The 12974-nt window shown below is 38.0% G+C and overlaps 1 long non-coding RNA gene across 2 annotated transcripts in view; it reads right to left on the reverse strand.

Annotated features, from left to right (window-relative positions):
• The window catches only part of LOC123289791 (uncharacterized), a 23327-nt gene continuing 10353 nt past the window's right edge, over positions 1-12974 (reverse strand). Inside the window, exons 1-3 of one of the 2 annotated variants that reach the window (XR_006533964.2) lie at positions 6547-6754; positions 1749-1819; positions 1-876 (exon numbers count right to left, since the gene is read on the reverse strand). This is a non-coding gene — a long non-coding RNA (uncharacterized lncRNA). Of the gene's footprint in view, positions 877-1748; positions 1820-6546; positions 6755-12974 lie in introns of those variants that run through there. The other variant, XR_011505944.1, reaches the window with a different exon arrangement.

A 12974-nucleotide genomic window follows, 5' to 3' on the forward strand; every position in this document is an offset into this window, starting at 1 on the left:
TGTATGTATGTATTTTTTGAAATTTTCCTTTAAATTGATTCCATTATTAATAAGCTGAATAAAATCTTTCAAATGTGTTCATTTTATATTCACATGAGAGTAAAAAATTTTTTTTTCTTTTTGAACATTACACCTGATGCTTTGATTATCATATTTCAATAGCTCCAATTAAAAAAGAAACTGAGACAGGTTACTAAATATGTAAACCTAAATTATACAAAAATTAGTAGTAGTGATCTTGAGGTAAAAAGAACATTTGGGGTATAGTGGCTATAGTTTTTGAATGCAGTACATAAAATTTTCTGTGGTAAAGGAATCTCCTCCACAAGGTTTGTCTGCCCTCAGATCCTTCCTTCCACCCTTGGCAGTGTTTTTTAATCCACAAAGAGGAAAAAGAAATTTTAGAGATGGTGAAATTAGATGAGAAAGGAAAAAAGTTAGTGGAAAGAAATGAAGACAGAGTCAAGAGCACTGCTTCAGCCGAGTCTTTCTGTGTGGAGTCTCATTATGGGCCTAACACCTTGGAATTCTGTGTGCTCCAGAGCGAAGACACTCCTCTTCCACCTCCATGCCCCAGTGACTTCCCTGCTTATTAAAGGAGAACATTCATTCACAACAACCCAACCACAATAAAGTACTCTCTCACTGGACTTGAGTTTTCTTCTCTGTCGTTTTCTTTCTTTAGAAGGGAGGAATAACAATTTGGTAACTGAGGTCAGAGCTTTAAAAAATATAATTGAGTGTTTTCTTCAAGAGCCATTTGTCTCGTTGATTCACAAAGAAACAAGGATATTGCCATCTAGTGGTTTAATTGAAGAAATTCAGTGAAACAGTTTTTCTCATGAAGTTTCACATTAGTATTTTCTTTATGTGGCCCTATACAAAAAAAATTTGTTTTTAGAAAGCAACTATTAATATACTTTTTCAAATTAAGGTTTCAGACTTGGTCACTCTTTTTCTTTTCAGGTTATATTCCTTATCCATTAAGCTCAGTAGGATATGAATTAGAACAGGCAAAGATCTGTTCATGACTGAACAATATATTAATAAAAGACAATGTTTCAACCGTAGAAATTGTCAGATGTTATATAGCCTAAACCAAATAATGAAATAAAATTAATGATCAAATTAATAGTTCATATCAAATTTTAAAAAGGAACTATATAAAATAAATAGGTATATAGTATGTACAGTTGTAATAACAATGTTCTCTAAAATATGCTCTAAAGCCAGGATCTTAAACCAGGAACTTTGCTTTTATTAAGTAGCTCCATTACAGCAAAATTGGCTATAAAAGAATACTCCATTAAATAAAATATTATTTTATCATTGACTTTGAGTATAAAAGAAGAAATACATTTTATGAAATTCTTTAAAAAACTGAGGTTTAATTTTATAAAAATTATATTTATAAATCTAGAAAAATTTTATTTACAGATAAACATAAAATTCAGAGATATTACCATTTATTTTCTGCACTGGTATAAATGTTTATAGCCCTATGTAAAACAGAATCACTCTACTGTTCTATAGAACTATTTCATTCTAATAACAACATGAGAGACAATAGCTTGCACAGATATTCTGACTCCATCTGGCCATGATAGGGATTTTCCCAGCTTCCCCTTGGATTTTCCAATCATCACATACTTGGGTATCATCAAAAGGAAACTTATTTTTTCAATTTCTGAGTACTCCGATTTCACTTTTAAAGCAAATTTTACACTTTGGGGACCATAATGACTTACACTGAATTTAGCAAAGTAGAGCTCCCTTCTCATCCTTGGTCAGGAGAGCGCCATGACAGAATCCATCCAGCCTGGGACAAACAAGACAAAAGACGATTTTTCATGGCATCTTTTAGGGTAGATAAAGTTTAGAGGGGAGACACAGAACCTAGACAGAGGGACAGATAGACTCAGTTATGATCCCTGTATAAAATGATGAAAGCTTCAACTATGAAAATGGTTCGGGGCAGAGATTGCCATGCCACCCCTGGGTAATATATGAGAGACAAGGAGAAGGAAGGGGTATTACTGTGTACTTGAACGCACCCTGCAGCCTCCTCAATTGTTGGCAGGGCTCAGGTAACTAAAGATTGCACTGTGGTTGTTACGGAAAATAAAAATAGACTCAGAGTTTGAAGTAAGATTTGATTTTGTCATCTAGCAAGAAGGCTGCACGCAGGAAGGAAGTCATATGGGTACACAGGAGCCAAAGTTGGATGACCACACTCCCAATTCCTTGGCTAACTTTGGTAAGTATGCAATTAACCTTGATATATGCCAAGAGCAAAAGAAAAAAAATTAGTGGATTTTCTTAAGGTATATTATGTTACTAGGCAAGCAAATCAAGGTAAAATATTATAGCACTGCTAAACTTCAAGAGCTATTTGTAAAGTGTGTTGATAACCTCTTTTGAAACAGGTCACAGTATTTGTCAAGAGGAAATAAAATATGTCTATCAATTTGTAGAGATGTCAACCTTCTCTTTATTTATACAATATGTAGATCTATTTATTATATGGGATAATTTCTTCTTCATGATCTTATTAAAAATACATAGCCTTGCCCCTCCTTTCTCAAATACTGAATTATAATCTATGGGGGTGGGACTCTGCCATCCCTATTTTTAACAAGCTCTCCAAGTCATTCTGATATATCTGAATTTGAGAACCATTCTTTTAGACTTCATTAACAAAACCAACAAGACTAAGTACTTTTCATGAAATAGGTTTTAAGGCAATCAAGGGTGAAAGAGTGGAACAACAGGTCAAATTTAATAGTCACTTAGCTGAAGGACTGGCAGATCACCAATGAGATCCCCAACTTACAATACCATCTGTACGGGGAATAATTTTTAATGAGTCTTATTACCATAGGTGGCAACCTGATAAAATCTCTGTGAAAGAGTGGAAATACTCAAAACTTAGGCAATTGTATTTACTAATTCAAGAGTTACTTATTGAGTTTCAACTATAGGTTAGGTGCAATGTTAGGCATTAGAATCATAGAGAAAAAGGTTTTTCCCCTTAGGAAGCTCTTCGTATAATAAAATGATTCTTAGACTTCAGTGGGAATAAAAACCACCTCAAGTACTTGTTAAGATTGCAGATTCTCAGTATCTGATTATAAAGAATACTGATCTGATTACTAAGAGAGAAAGTAAACAGACATTTAGAATACAAGTGGTAAGTTTTAAGAGATACACAGACATGTTATTTGATCACCGATCCAGACCAAGAGGGAAGGGTATGATGGAGTTCAGGGCAGGCCACCTCAAGATGCGCCAACTCTGGTATGCGGATTATTTCAAGCTGAAGATAATAAAGGCTCAGAAGACTCAGGAAGAACATTCGACCAACTTCCCTGCCCCTGCCTCCAACTGCCTAAAAGAAATTTAAATAAAGGCTTGTCCCCAGGACAAGCTTTCACCATAGATAACTCTGGGTATCTGGTAGACTGGGAAGATCCTTGCTAAGCTCACTCTTATCAAAGTTCTATTTACCAAACATTTGCTTTTCTATTTCCATGTGAGTTGCCTTCTTCCTCTTTGAAGCCCCAATCACTACCCCAAAATGTCCTCCTTGTCTGTAGCTGAAGATATTTAAACAGGCAGCCTCGGCCAGATGGCTGAGTTACTCAGTTTCTCCTGAGTTTCTCCCATGTGTACACGCTATTAAGCTTCGTTTGATTTTCTCCTGCTAACCTGCCTTTTTAATTATTTGATCAGCCATAAGAACCTTAAGGAAAAGGGGAGAATTCTCCAACTTCGCCAACAGGTAAATATTAGGGATAGTTTTTCATAGAAGGTGATACCAACTTGGATTCTTGAATAAAAACCAGTAGTTTTCTAGATGAAGAAAGATGAGGAAAAGCATGGACAATGGCATTGAATGATGAGAAAGTGTGGCATCTATGAGTCACCAAGAAAGGTTTTTTATCTGGAATTTAGGAGTTGAAAGTGAGGCACAAGGGAAATGACACTGGAGAAGTAAGCAGGACTAGATCATGAAGAGTCTTGTATCCTAAAGAGTTTTAATTTCACCCAGAAATAAGTGGTGAATCATTAAAGTACTTGAAGTAGTGAAGTAGACGGTAATTGCATCACAGCAGGTTTTGGGAAAGGCATTCTGATAGTACTGAATGAATGGGTTGAGTTGGGGTCAGGGTGAGGCAAGTAAAGGAGCATGGCAGGAAGGCCAGGTAGGAGGTTGATACAATAATTCAAGCAGGAAACGTGTAATGTCTGCTTTAAGGCAGAGTTGCTGGGATGGAGAAGAGAGAAGGGAGAGATGTTAAAGTGATTAAGTTGATGGGATGTGGAGAAAAAGGTAGGGATGAAAGGAAGAAGGTAGTGTGAAGGATGAATTCCAGGTTTCTGGTTTGATTCCATTCATCACATCTCCTTGGTGATAGTGTTCCTGCTTTGTAACTGGGAGGACTTTCCCCTTGCCTTCTCACTGCTTAGTATTTTGTACTTTAGGTAGCTATATCATTTGTTGAATACTTACTATGTTCCAGATGCTACTACCACCAAAACATCGTCTCCCTATAGAAGACGCTGTCAGTGCCCTGCCCACATCCCTCACCCCTTCCAGAGGTCACCTGTAGCCCTGATGGACAGTTCTTGTAAAAACGCAGTTTTTTACTTCAAGCCCTGAACTTTTCCATGTGAGGGCTTTCTCTGACCCTGGAGTGTGTCTGACCTGTGCTCAGGGTAAGCCAGAAGTGTCTGCGAGTCAATGCCCCAGGAGCAACCCTCAATCCATGAGGAGTGGAGGTTGGGGATAACTACCCTTCCTAGCTTCCCAGCCCTTTGATAAGGGATCCCCAGTAGGATTCCCTCCTGTCTCACTTTATCACACCCTCACCATGTTTCCTGGGATGATCTCCAAATAAACTACTTGAATCCAAATCTTCACCTTAGAGTTTACTCTGGGGGAAACCCAAACTAAGGTACTCAATTCTCACAACAACGCAGTGAGGATGGTAGGAACTAGTCCTGTCACCATTTAATATATATGCAAACTGACACTTGGAGATTAAACAAATCGTTCATATCACTTAGCTGGTAAAGGCTAGAGCCTGGATTCAAATCCAAGCCTGTGGTCTCAACACTATGCTATACCGCCAGTCCCAAATTCCAAGATCCAAACTACGCATCACCAACTGTGGAGTGAAAGCCAGAGGCAGTCTGTCAGTCTCTTTTAGGTAACATTGAGACTGACTACTTTTCAGATTCTGATCCTTGTTATTATGAAGTCTTAGTCTGAGACTTGCCTGCCAGCACGCTTCCTCTCTTCATGTCTACTTGAGAGAGCTGAAAATTCATCATGCAGTTTCTTCCCCTTACATAGTATGGTAGTCATCTGATATTTAGAAGTGAGCAGACCACTTTTAAATGAGGTCAAATGTAATGATGTGGTGGCAGGAAATGGTATGATACATCAACTACTCTAAACCCTCTGCTCTACTTGTCAGATTTCCCCTTGCACTTTCATGGGTTAGTTCCTGGTTAAGAATTTGAAGCGAGTGATGAAAGGAAAAGGGCAACTGCTACTGGAGGTCATTAAAACTTAGCAGTAGCTCATATCTTTCTCTCCTTGCCTATATTGCACATAACCCACATTGAAGGGAAGTATGGACGAAGAACATTAGAAATCAGATCTAATCTCAATTCCTTCACCAATTAGCTGTGTGACATTAAGCAAATCACCTAACTTCTTAAAATCTTGGTTGCCGTCTGTGAAAAGAACGGTTTCAGGTACAGATGATCTGCAAATTCCTTTTTAGTTTTAACACTGCTGTGATGCTATCCAATCCTGACTTAGGGTTACTTGGATAAAGGAGCCTCAGCTTCAAATATACTAGTCCATTTTCCACTCCCAGCACGTATTTTTTGCTTTCCTAAGATGAAAGTACAAAATTTCCCTTCCATCTGGAACACTTTCTTTTCTCTTATAAAATTTCAACCCAACTTTTAAAATTCTTTATCTTAATGATTACAGAAATAATCATGCTCTCCTCTGAATCCCCAAGTATTTATTATCACACCACTCATTCATATGGCTCTTAGCATTTATAGTACAGGAAAACTCTGCAAGAGACATTACAATAGGCATAGAGTATGAGATTAATTACTAGAGAAGTGGTTTAGACTGTAGTTCTCAACATGTGGTGGACAAATCACATTGAATTTCTGTGACTCTATCTCTTTCTCTCTCACTGATCAGACCCACACCAGTGTGCCATAACACTCCAGGTTGAATATAATTAGTATATAAATGAGCTCATATGCTTATATAGGCCATAATTCACAAAGTGAAGCAGTACATTTACAGTAAAATAATGAGTGAAAGGGACTCCAGCAAAAAAGAGAGCTCAAGTGCCACAGAAAGGGGGCAGCAGTGCCTTGGCAGAGAGGGGGGTACAGCATCCGTGATGCTAAATCTTCCATTCTTTAAGAGAAGCTGGAAATCAAAAGTCTTTGTTCTTTGTCCCTGGTTTTTAAATGCTAACAACAAAGGAACCATTTTAAACATACCTTCCATAGGTCTTATTTAGCTGGTGGGTGGTCCTGGTCTCTAGTCATCTCTTCCTCAGCCCATTGCAATCTGGCTTTTGCAGTGATATTACTCTCCCATAACGTACCAGTTCCAGCTTTGTGACCCAAGACAAGTAACTTAACTTGTCCCAGCATCAGCTTTTTTGTCTATGATATTGACCTCACAGGATGTATGAGCAGTAAATGAGAAAACACCTAAAAGACACAGCACATAGAAATGAGCACAAAGCACTCCACAGATGTTTGTTCCTACTATGCTCCAACCACACTGCAATCTGGCTTCCTCCATTAACATGGTATAGCTTTAAACATCCACGTGCCATCTTTCCCTCTGCCAAAGCACACTTTTCTCCCCTCACCTTCTGAGTTTTAACTCCTTGACTAGGGTGCCTTCTCAGGTTGGGTATGTTTCTTGATGGTAAAAACTATCCTAGTTTTCCATCACATTTAAAAAAATCTTTTTATTCTGGAAAATTTCAACCATATACAGATGTATGAAGATAGTATAATCAACCCCTGAGTACTCATTCATCCTCAGCAACTTTCAACATTTGGCCAATTGTGTTTCATCCACACCCTGACCAAATCCCTACCATCCCCCACCCCCCATACACACACACTGTATAGTTTTGAAGCCAACTGAAGACATCACATCACCTCATTTGTAAAGACTTCAGTGTTTATACAGCTTTCAAAGAACGTGTGAGAAACAGAATGGTCTTGTGGAAAGATTCTTAGTGATGATGTGGTGGGAGGAGACAGACTAGTAATATGTATCCCTAAAAGATAGGGGTTCTTTCCTTTTCAAGTTTTAAAATTTGAGAAATTCTGTGTGAGCCAACACTATGCAACTGAATGAAATACATCTACAAGCAAAATCCGGTCATGAGGCCAGAAGTTTGCAACCTTTGCTATAAATAATAAATGGGGAGAGGGGCAAGCAGGAAGGGATGGACTTATAATAGAGTCAGGTTACAGGAAGAAATTCTTTCTCCAATTACCAGGTAAATCTGTGAGTTTAAATCGTTTTCCACCTTATAGTTCTCATAATTAGAAGAAAATTTCCAAATACATTTTGCATAAATCTTGATTGCCAATACAAATGCTATGACTATTTTTTTTCCGCTTTTTCTCCCCCAATCCCCCCAGTACGTAGTTGTATATTTTAGTTGTGGGTCCTTCCAGTTGTGGCATGTGGGACGCCACCTCAACATGGCCTAATGAGCGGTGCCACGTCCATACCCAGGATCCAAACCGGTGCAACGCTAGGGCCACTGAAGCAGAGCATGCGAACTTAGCCACTTGGCCACGGGGCTGGCCCCGTACTATGACTATTTTTAATTAATCCAATCTGGCTTCCAACACCAGTGTTTCATTAAATGTGGTCTGGTTGAAGTCACCAATTTCGCCAAGTTTAGAATTACAAACCTTCTTCTAGTACTTTAGGAAAAAGTATTCGTTTGACACTTGAGCAGGGATCAGAAGCCAGTCCTGTGAAGAACTTAAGAAGAACAGAAGAGTAAATGCAAAAGTCTTGAAGTAGGGACAAGCTGGGCATAATGCAGGAACAGATAGAATTCTAGTATCAGTGGAGTAAGTTAAGTTTGGTTAAGTTTGGCCTGCTCTGCTTTGGTGGCCTGGGTTTGGTTCCCGGGCATGGACCCACACCACTCGTCTATCGGTGGCCATGCTGGGACAGCAGCTCACATACAAAATAGAGGACTATTGACAACAGATATTAGGTCAGGGTGAATCTTCCTCGGCAAAACAAATAAATAAAATAATAATAATAATCTCAACTTGTTCAACTACAGGTATTTCTGGTAGTCTTTGGCTAAAGAGTATTGACTTTGTGAAGTCAATCTCTCTTTATTTTTATTATTTTTTCCAACTCAAATGATAGTATGTTTTATACACTGATCTGTACTTTCTTTTATTTCACTTGATATATTTCAAACTTGTTACATATTAGTACATACAGATCTGCCTTATTCCTTTTAACAGGTATGTAAAATCTCCATGCTATGGAAGTAAATGAATACGTTTAACTTGCCTTCTGTTTGTGGACATTTAGTAATTTTCCAATTTTTTTCTTTTATAAGCTGTAATGAATAGCTTTGCACATACTTTACACAAAAGTACATGTATATCTACAGAATACTTTCTGGGAAGTATAAATGCTGGTTCAAAGGGTATGAACATTTAAAATTTTTATAAATATGAACTCCAAGACTTTCCAAAGAGATTGCCCCAAATTACCTAATCAACAATGTTTTGTTTTTTTTTTTAAAGATTTTTTACTTTTCCTTTTTCTCCCCAAAGCCCCCCGGTACATAGTTGTGTATTTCCAGTTGTGGGTCCTTCTAGTTGTGGCATGTGGGACGCCGCCTCAGCGTGGTGTGATGAGCGGTGCTATGTCTGCCCCCAGGATCTGAACCGGCGAAACCCTGGGCTGCTGAAGCGGAGCGCGCGAATTAAACCACTCAGCCATGGGCCGGCCCCAACAATGCTTAAGGAAGACTTTTCCTGCTAATTCTCCATGGTAGGTTTGTAATTCTAAACATAGATCTTCGCAAATCCAGTAGGTGAAGATTTGTATCTCATTGTAGTTTATTTGAAAATTTACCTTATTTGTAGAGAAGCTGAGCAAATCATATGTTTAAAAGTTATTTGTAGATCTTTTCATGTGAGCTGTCTTCTCACATATTTTAGGTTCTATTATAATATAGAAACATATTATATGTCATATATAACAATATATAATATATGTACATCATATAACATGTAATCTTTTACCTTATTTCACATAGTATTTTATATTCTATTGAATTTTACTTGCAGGGTTTATTACATAACTTAGAAATATGTATATATTTCCCACCCTATGCTATGCAGGCTGTGATTATCAACTTCTTTCATCTATAGTCACAAAGTTTATCTTTACTTTAACATTCAGATATTGATGGGTTTAAGCTCTAAACATAATTTTTTTCAGTGTTTCTTTTCTCTTCTAGTTAACGATTCCCACATTTTATTCTTCAGTCAAAATACTTTTTTCTTTTAACTATTTTTTTGCTTGTTTAATAGCCTAATTCTCCTTCCCTCCTTCCCTCTTTCACCCTTCTCTCCTTCCTTTCTCTCTCTCTCTCTTTCTCTTCATATCTAAGCTGTTGCCACAGTAATCACTTTATATAATTAGATGCCCCAACTTTGGGAGGAATGAGAAGAATTTTTCACGAACATTACGATTTATTAAACTAGAAGAACCATTATTTCCCTCCTGCTCTTGATGTTGTCTGCCTATAGTATGTAGGTGGTAGCTAAAAATAATCCTATTAATCTTCTCCTCTATGCTGTATTCAGCAGCACGTTTAGTGTCTCACTGCTAATGAGAATTCATCACAAAAAAATGCAAAATCCTTTGTTTCTGACTATTGTGATAAGAAGACCGTTTAGTTTCAAAGACATCCTATGAATCTACAAACATGAATATCAAAATACAACTTGTTTGGTTTTAAGAAATCTAAAGCCAGACAAAGAGATTATGAAATTTTTTCTTCTTTAACCAAAGCTCACAAAAGCTTGTTACCAGACCACTGCTGGCTACTAAATATTCTGATTTGAAGAGTAGATCTGAGATTAATAAATCATTTTCAGGTTTATGCAGTGCTTCACAGGGAGGCATTCAATCCGTCTAAACAACTCAAAAGGCTAGATGGCTTACTTTTTAAGTGAAAAGCAGCTTCTTAAGGATTTATAGGTTGTACTTCATTTTCACTACATTTTTCAGCATAATTTGGTCTTGTCTTTTGCTCTTTCTAGTCAAATCTACTTGTTAGATTTGAATCTACTTGTATTCACTATTAGAATCTATTAGAATCTACTTGTATTCACTGCTGAATGTGACTTAGCTCTGGGCACAAGAGGCCCCTGCTCAGGGCCCCATGCTATGGAACCAACTCCCACACTTCTTCACCTGCACCCTACATGAAGTGAGAACTCTCAGGGGCCAAAGAAGATGTATCCACCTGAAGGGTAGCAGAATATACTGTCTGAAAATATGCCACTTTGACATAAAAGGTATTTTGAGTTGAAGGCAATTACGAGGCAGCAAATGCAGGAAAAGTTCTCTCTATCCTCCCCCTTTTCTACCTAAACATAGGATACAAATTCTCCTTTTACTGGAGACAGACTCATTAGCACAAAGATGGTACCAGAGGAATCTGCAAACTTACCTTATTCCATTAGTTTCCTCCCATATATTCACCTTCCCACAATTTGCTACCCTTGGAAGCCTAAAATTGCTTTCCTTTGTCCTGTTACTTCTCTACAAATCTACTTTTCTCTGTCGAAGACACTATATAAGCTGGAGTTCTAAGCCACATCAAGTTACTCATTTTTCCCTGGATATCTCTCATGTATACATGAGGTAAACATGTTAATAAACTTCTGCTTGTTTTTCTCTGTTTAATCTGTCTTTTATTACAGGGATCTCAGGCAAGAACTCAGAAGGGTAGAGGAAAAATTGTTTTTCCTCCCCTACCCATCTAAAACCCATATATTCCCTACAGGACCAAGCTCCAGATACCTGGGACCCCAGAATTCCCTGCCCAAATGGCTCTGAGCCTGCCTCTAGGGCTTTTGCATGGCAAGGACCATGCCATTGGAGTGGCCACATGGCTACTATTAGCCAAGGGTGAGAATGGAGCCTGCCTTTTCAGGCTAAAGGATCCACACATGTACACGGGATGCCCCTCACAGTGTGGGACATAGGTGGAAGAAGGAAGAAAAGGGCGAGTTAGTGTGGCTCTTCCCACATTACCAGGATTCAGTGTAGAACACCAAAGAATTAGAATTCTAACTCTGATCCTGGACTTCAGGTCATTATGAATCTATATTTGTCAAAGTAGGAGGATAGAACATATTTAATTTACCAGCTTGCTAGCTTGATTTATGACTTTTAAATATTTATACATAAGGTATTCAGGGTCTCATTTTCACTAGCAACCACATCTGTTAAGGAAATGCCCCGTGACCAGGTTCCTTGTCCTCCACTGGGTCTTTTATCCTGACTCCAGATTATTCAATTTGTTTTTCACGCTATTTATGGAGGAAAATTTTCAGCAACTCTGTTCCTTTCTCAAGGGGAACTAGCATTTACCAACTGTCTTATAGGATACTTTATATACGTTAGCTTATTTAACCTTCACAGCAAATCCATGAGGTGTGTAATACTCATCATAAGGATGAGGAAACTCAAAAAGTAAAGTAACTTGCCCAGGATTTCGCAGCTAATGAAATAGCTAACTGGCTTCATCAAACCCTCTAGTCTTCCTCCAGTCCTCTTTCCCCCCACCTGCTGACTTTTAGTAGATGTCCTTACTTTCCGTTTTACTAATAAGGTTGAGAACAGGTACAAAATCCCCAAATTATCTTCTACCTCACAGTCTCTCAGTTCCTTCACTCTACCTCTCTTTGCTCATCTTCCTTCTCTTTATTTAGATAATCCTCCACTTTTTACTCCAAGACATCTAGTCTTATCAACTTTCTCTTCTTCTCCCTCACCCCTATCTTCAACCGGTACCTCTCCACTGGCTTCTTCTCTCCTAATAAAGCATTCTCTATTCTAAAGGAATTGTAAAAACAATTTTCTTTGACTTGATATCTTTACTAATTTCTTAATTTTCTCCTCTTCACAGTCAAATTTCTTCAAAGTGAAGTTAATTCTCACTGCTTCATCATTTTTTTTACCCTTTAGCATGTAGACTCTTTCCCCTAACTCTATAAAAATTGCAACCAAAGTCCCCAGGAGAAATTAAATTTTTTTTTTTAAAGATTGGCATCTGAGCTAACATCTGTTGCCAATCTTTTTTTTTTTTTTTTCCTTCTTCTTCTCCTCAAAGCCTCCCAGTATATAGTTGAGTATTCTAGTTGTAGGTCCTTCTGGTTGTGCTACATTGGATGCTGCCTCAGCATGGCCTGACAAGTGGTGCTAGGTCTGCGCCCAGGATCTGAACTGGAGAAACCCTGGGCCACCCAAGTGGAGTGTGTGAACTTAACCACTAGGCTACAGGGCTGGCCCCCAAGAAACTACTATTTTTTGATGAGTAACATACCTAATAAAATGCATAAAAACACAAACTTTAGGTGTGCACTTAGATGATTTTTACGTGTTCATACACTCTTGTAACCACTACACAGATCAAGATACAGAACATTTCCAACATTCCATAAAGTTCCTTTGTGCTCCTTTTCCATACATATCACTACTACTGCTCCATCCCTGCCTGCCCAGAGGTAATACTATTCTGATTTCTATAAACATTGATTAGTTCTGCCTGCTGCTGAACTTTATATAAATGGAATGCTGAACTATATACTCATTTGTATGCATTCTTTTGTATCTG

Source organism: Equus asinus, chromosome 9, assembly GCF_041296235.1.
Source record: "Equus asinus isolate D_3611 breed Donkey chromosome 9, EquAss-T2T_v2, whole genome shotgun sequence".
NCBI lineage: Eukaryota > Metazoa > Chordata > Mammalia > Perissodactyla > Equidae > Equus > Equus asinus.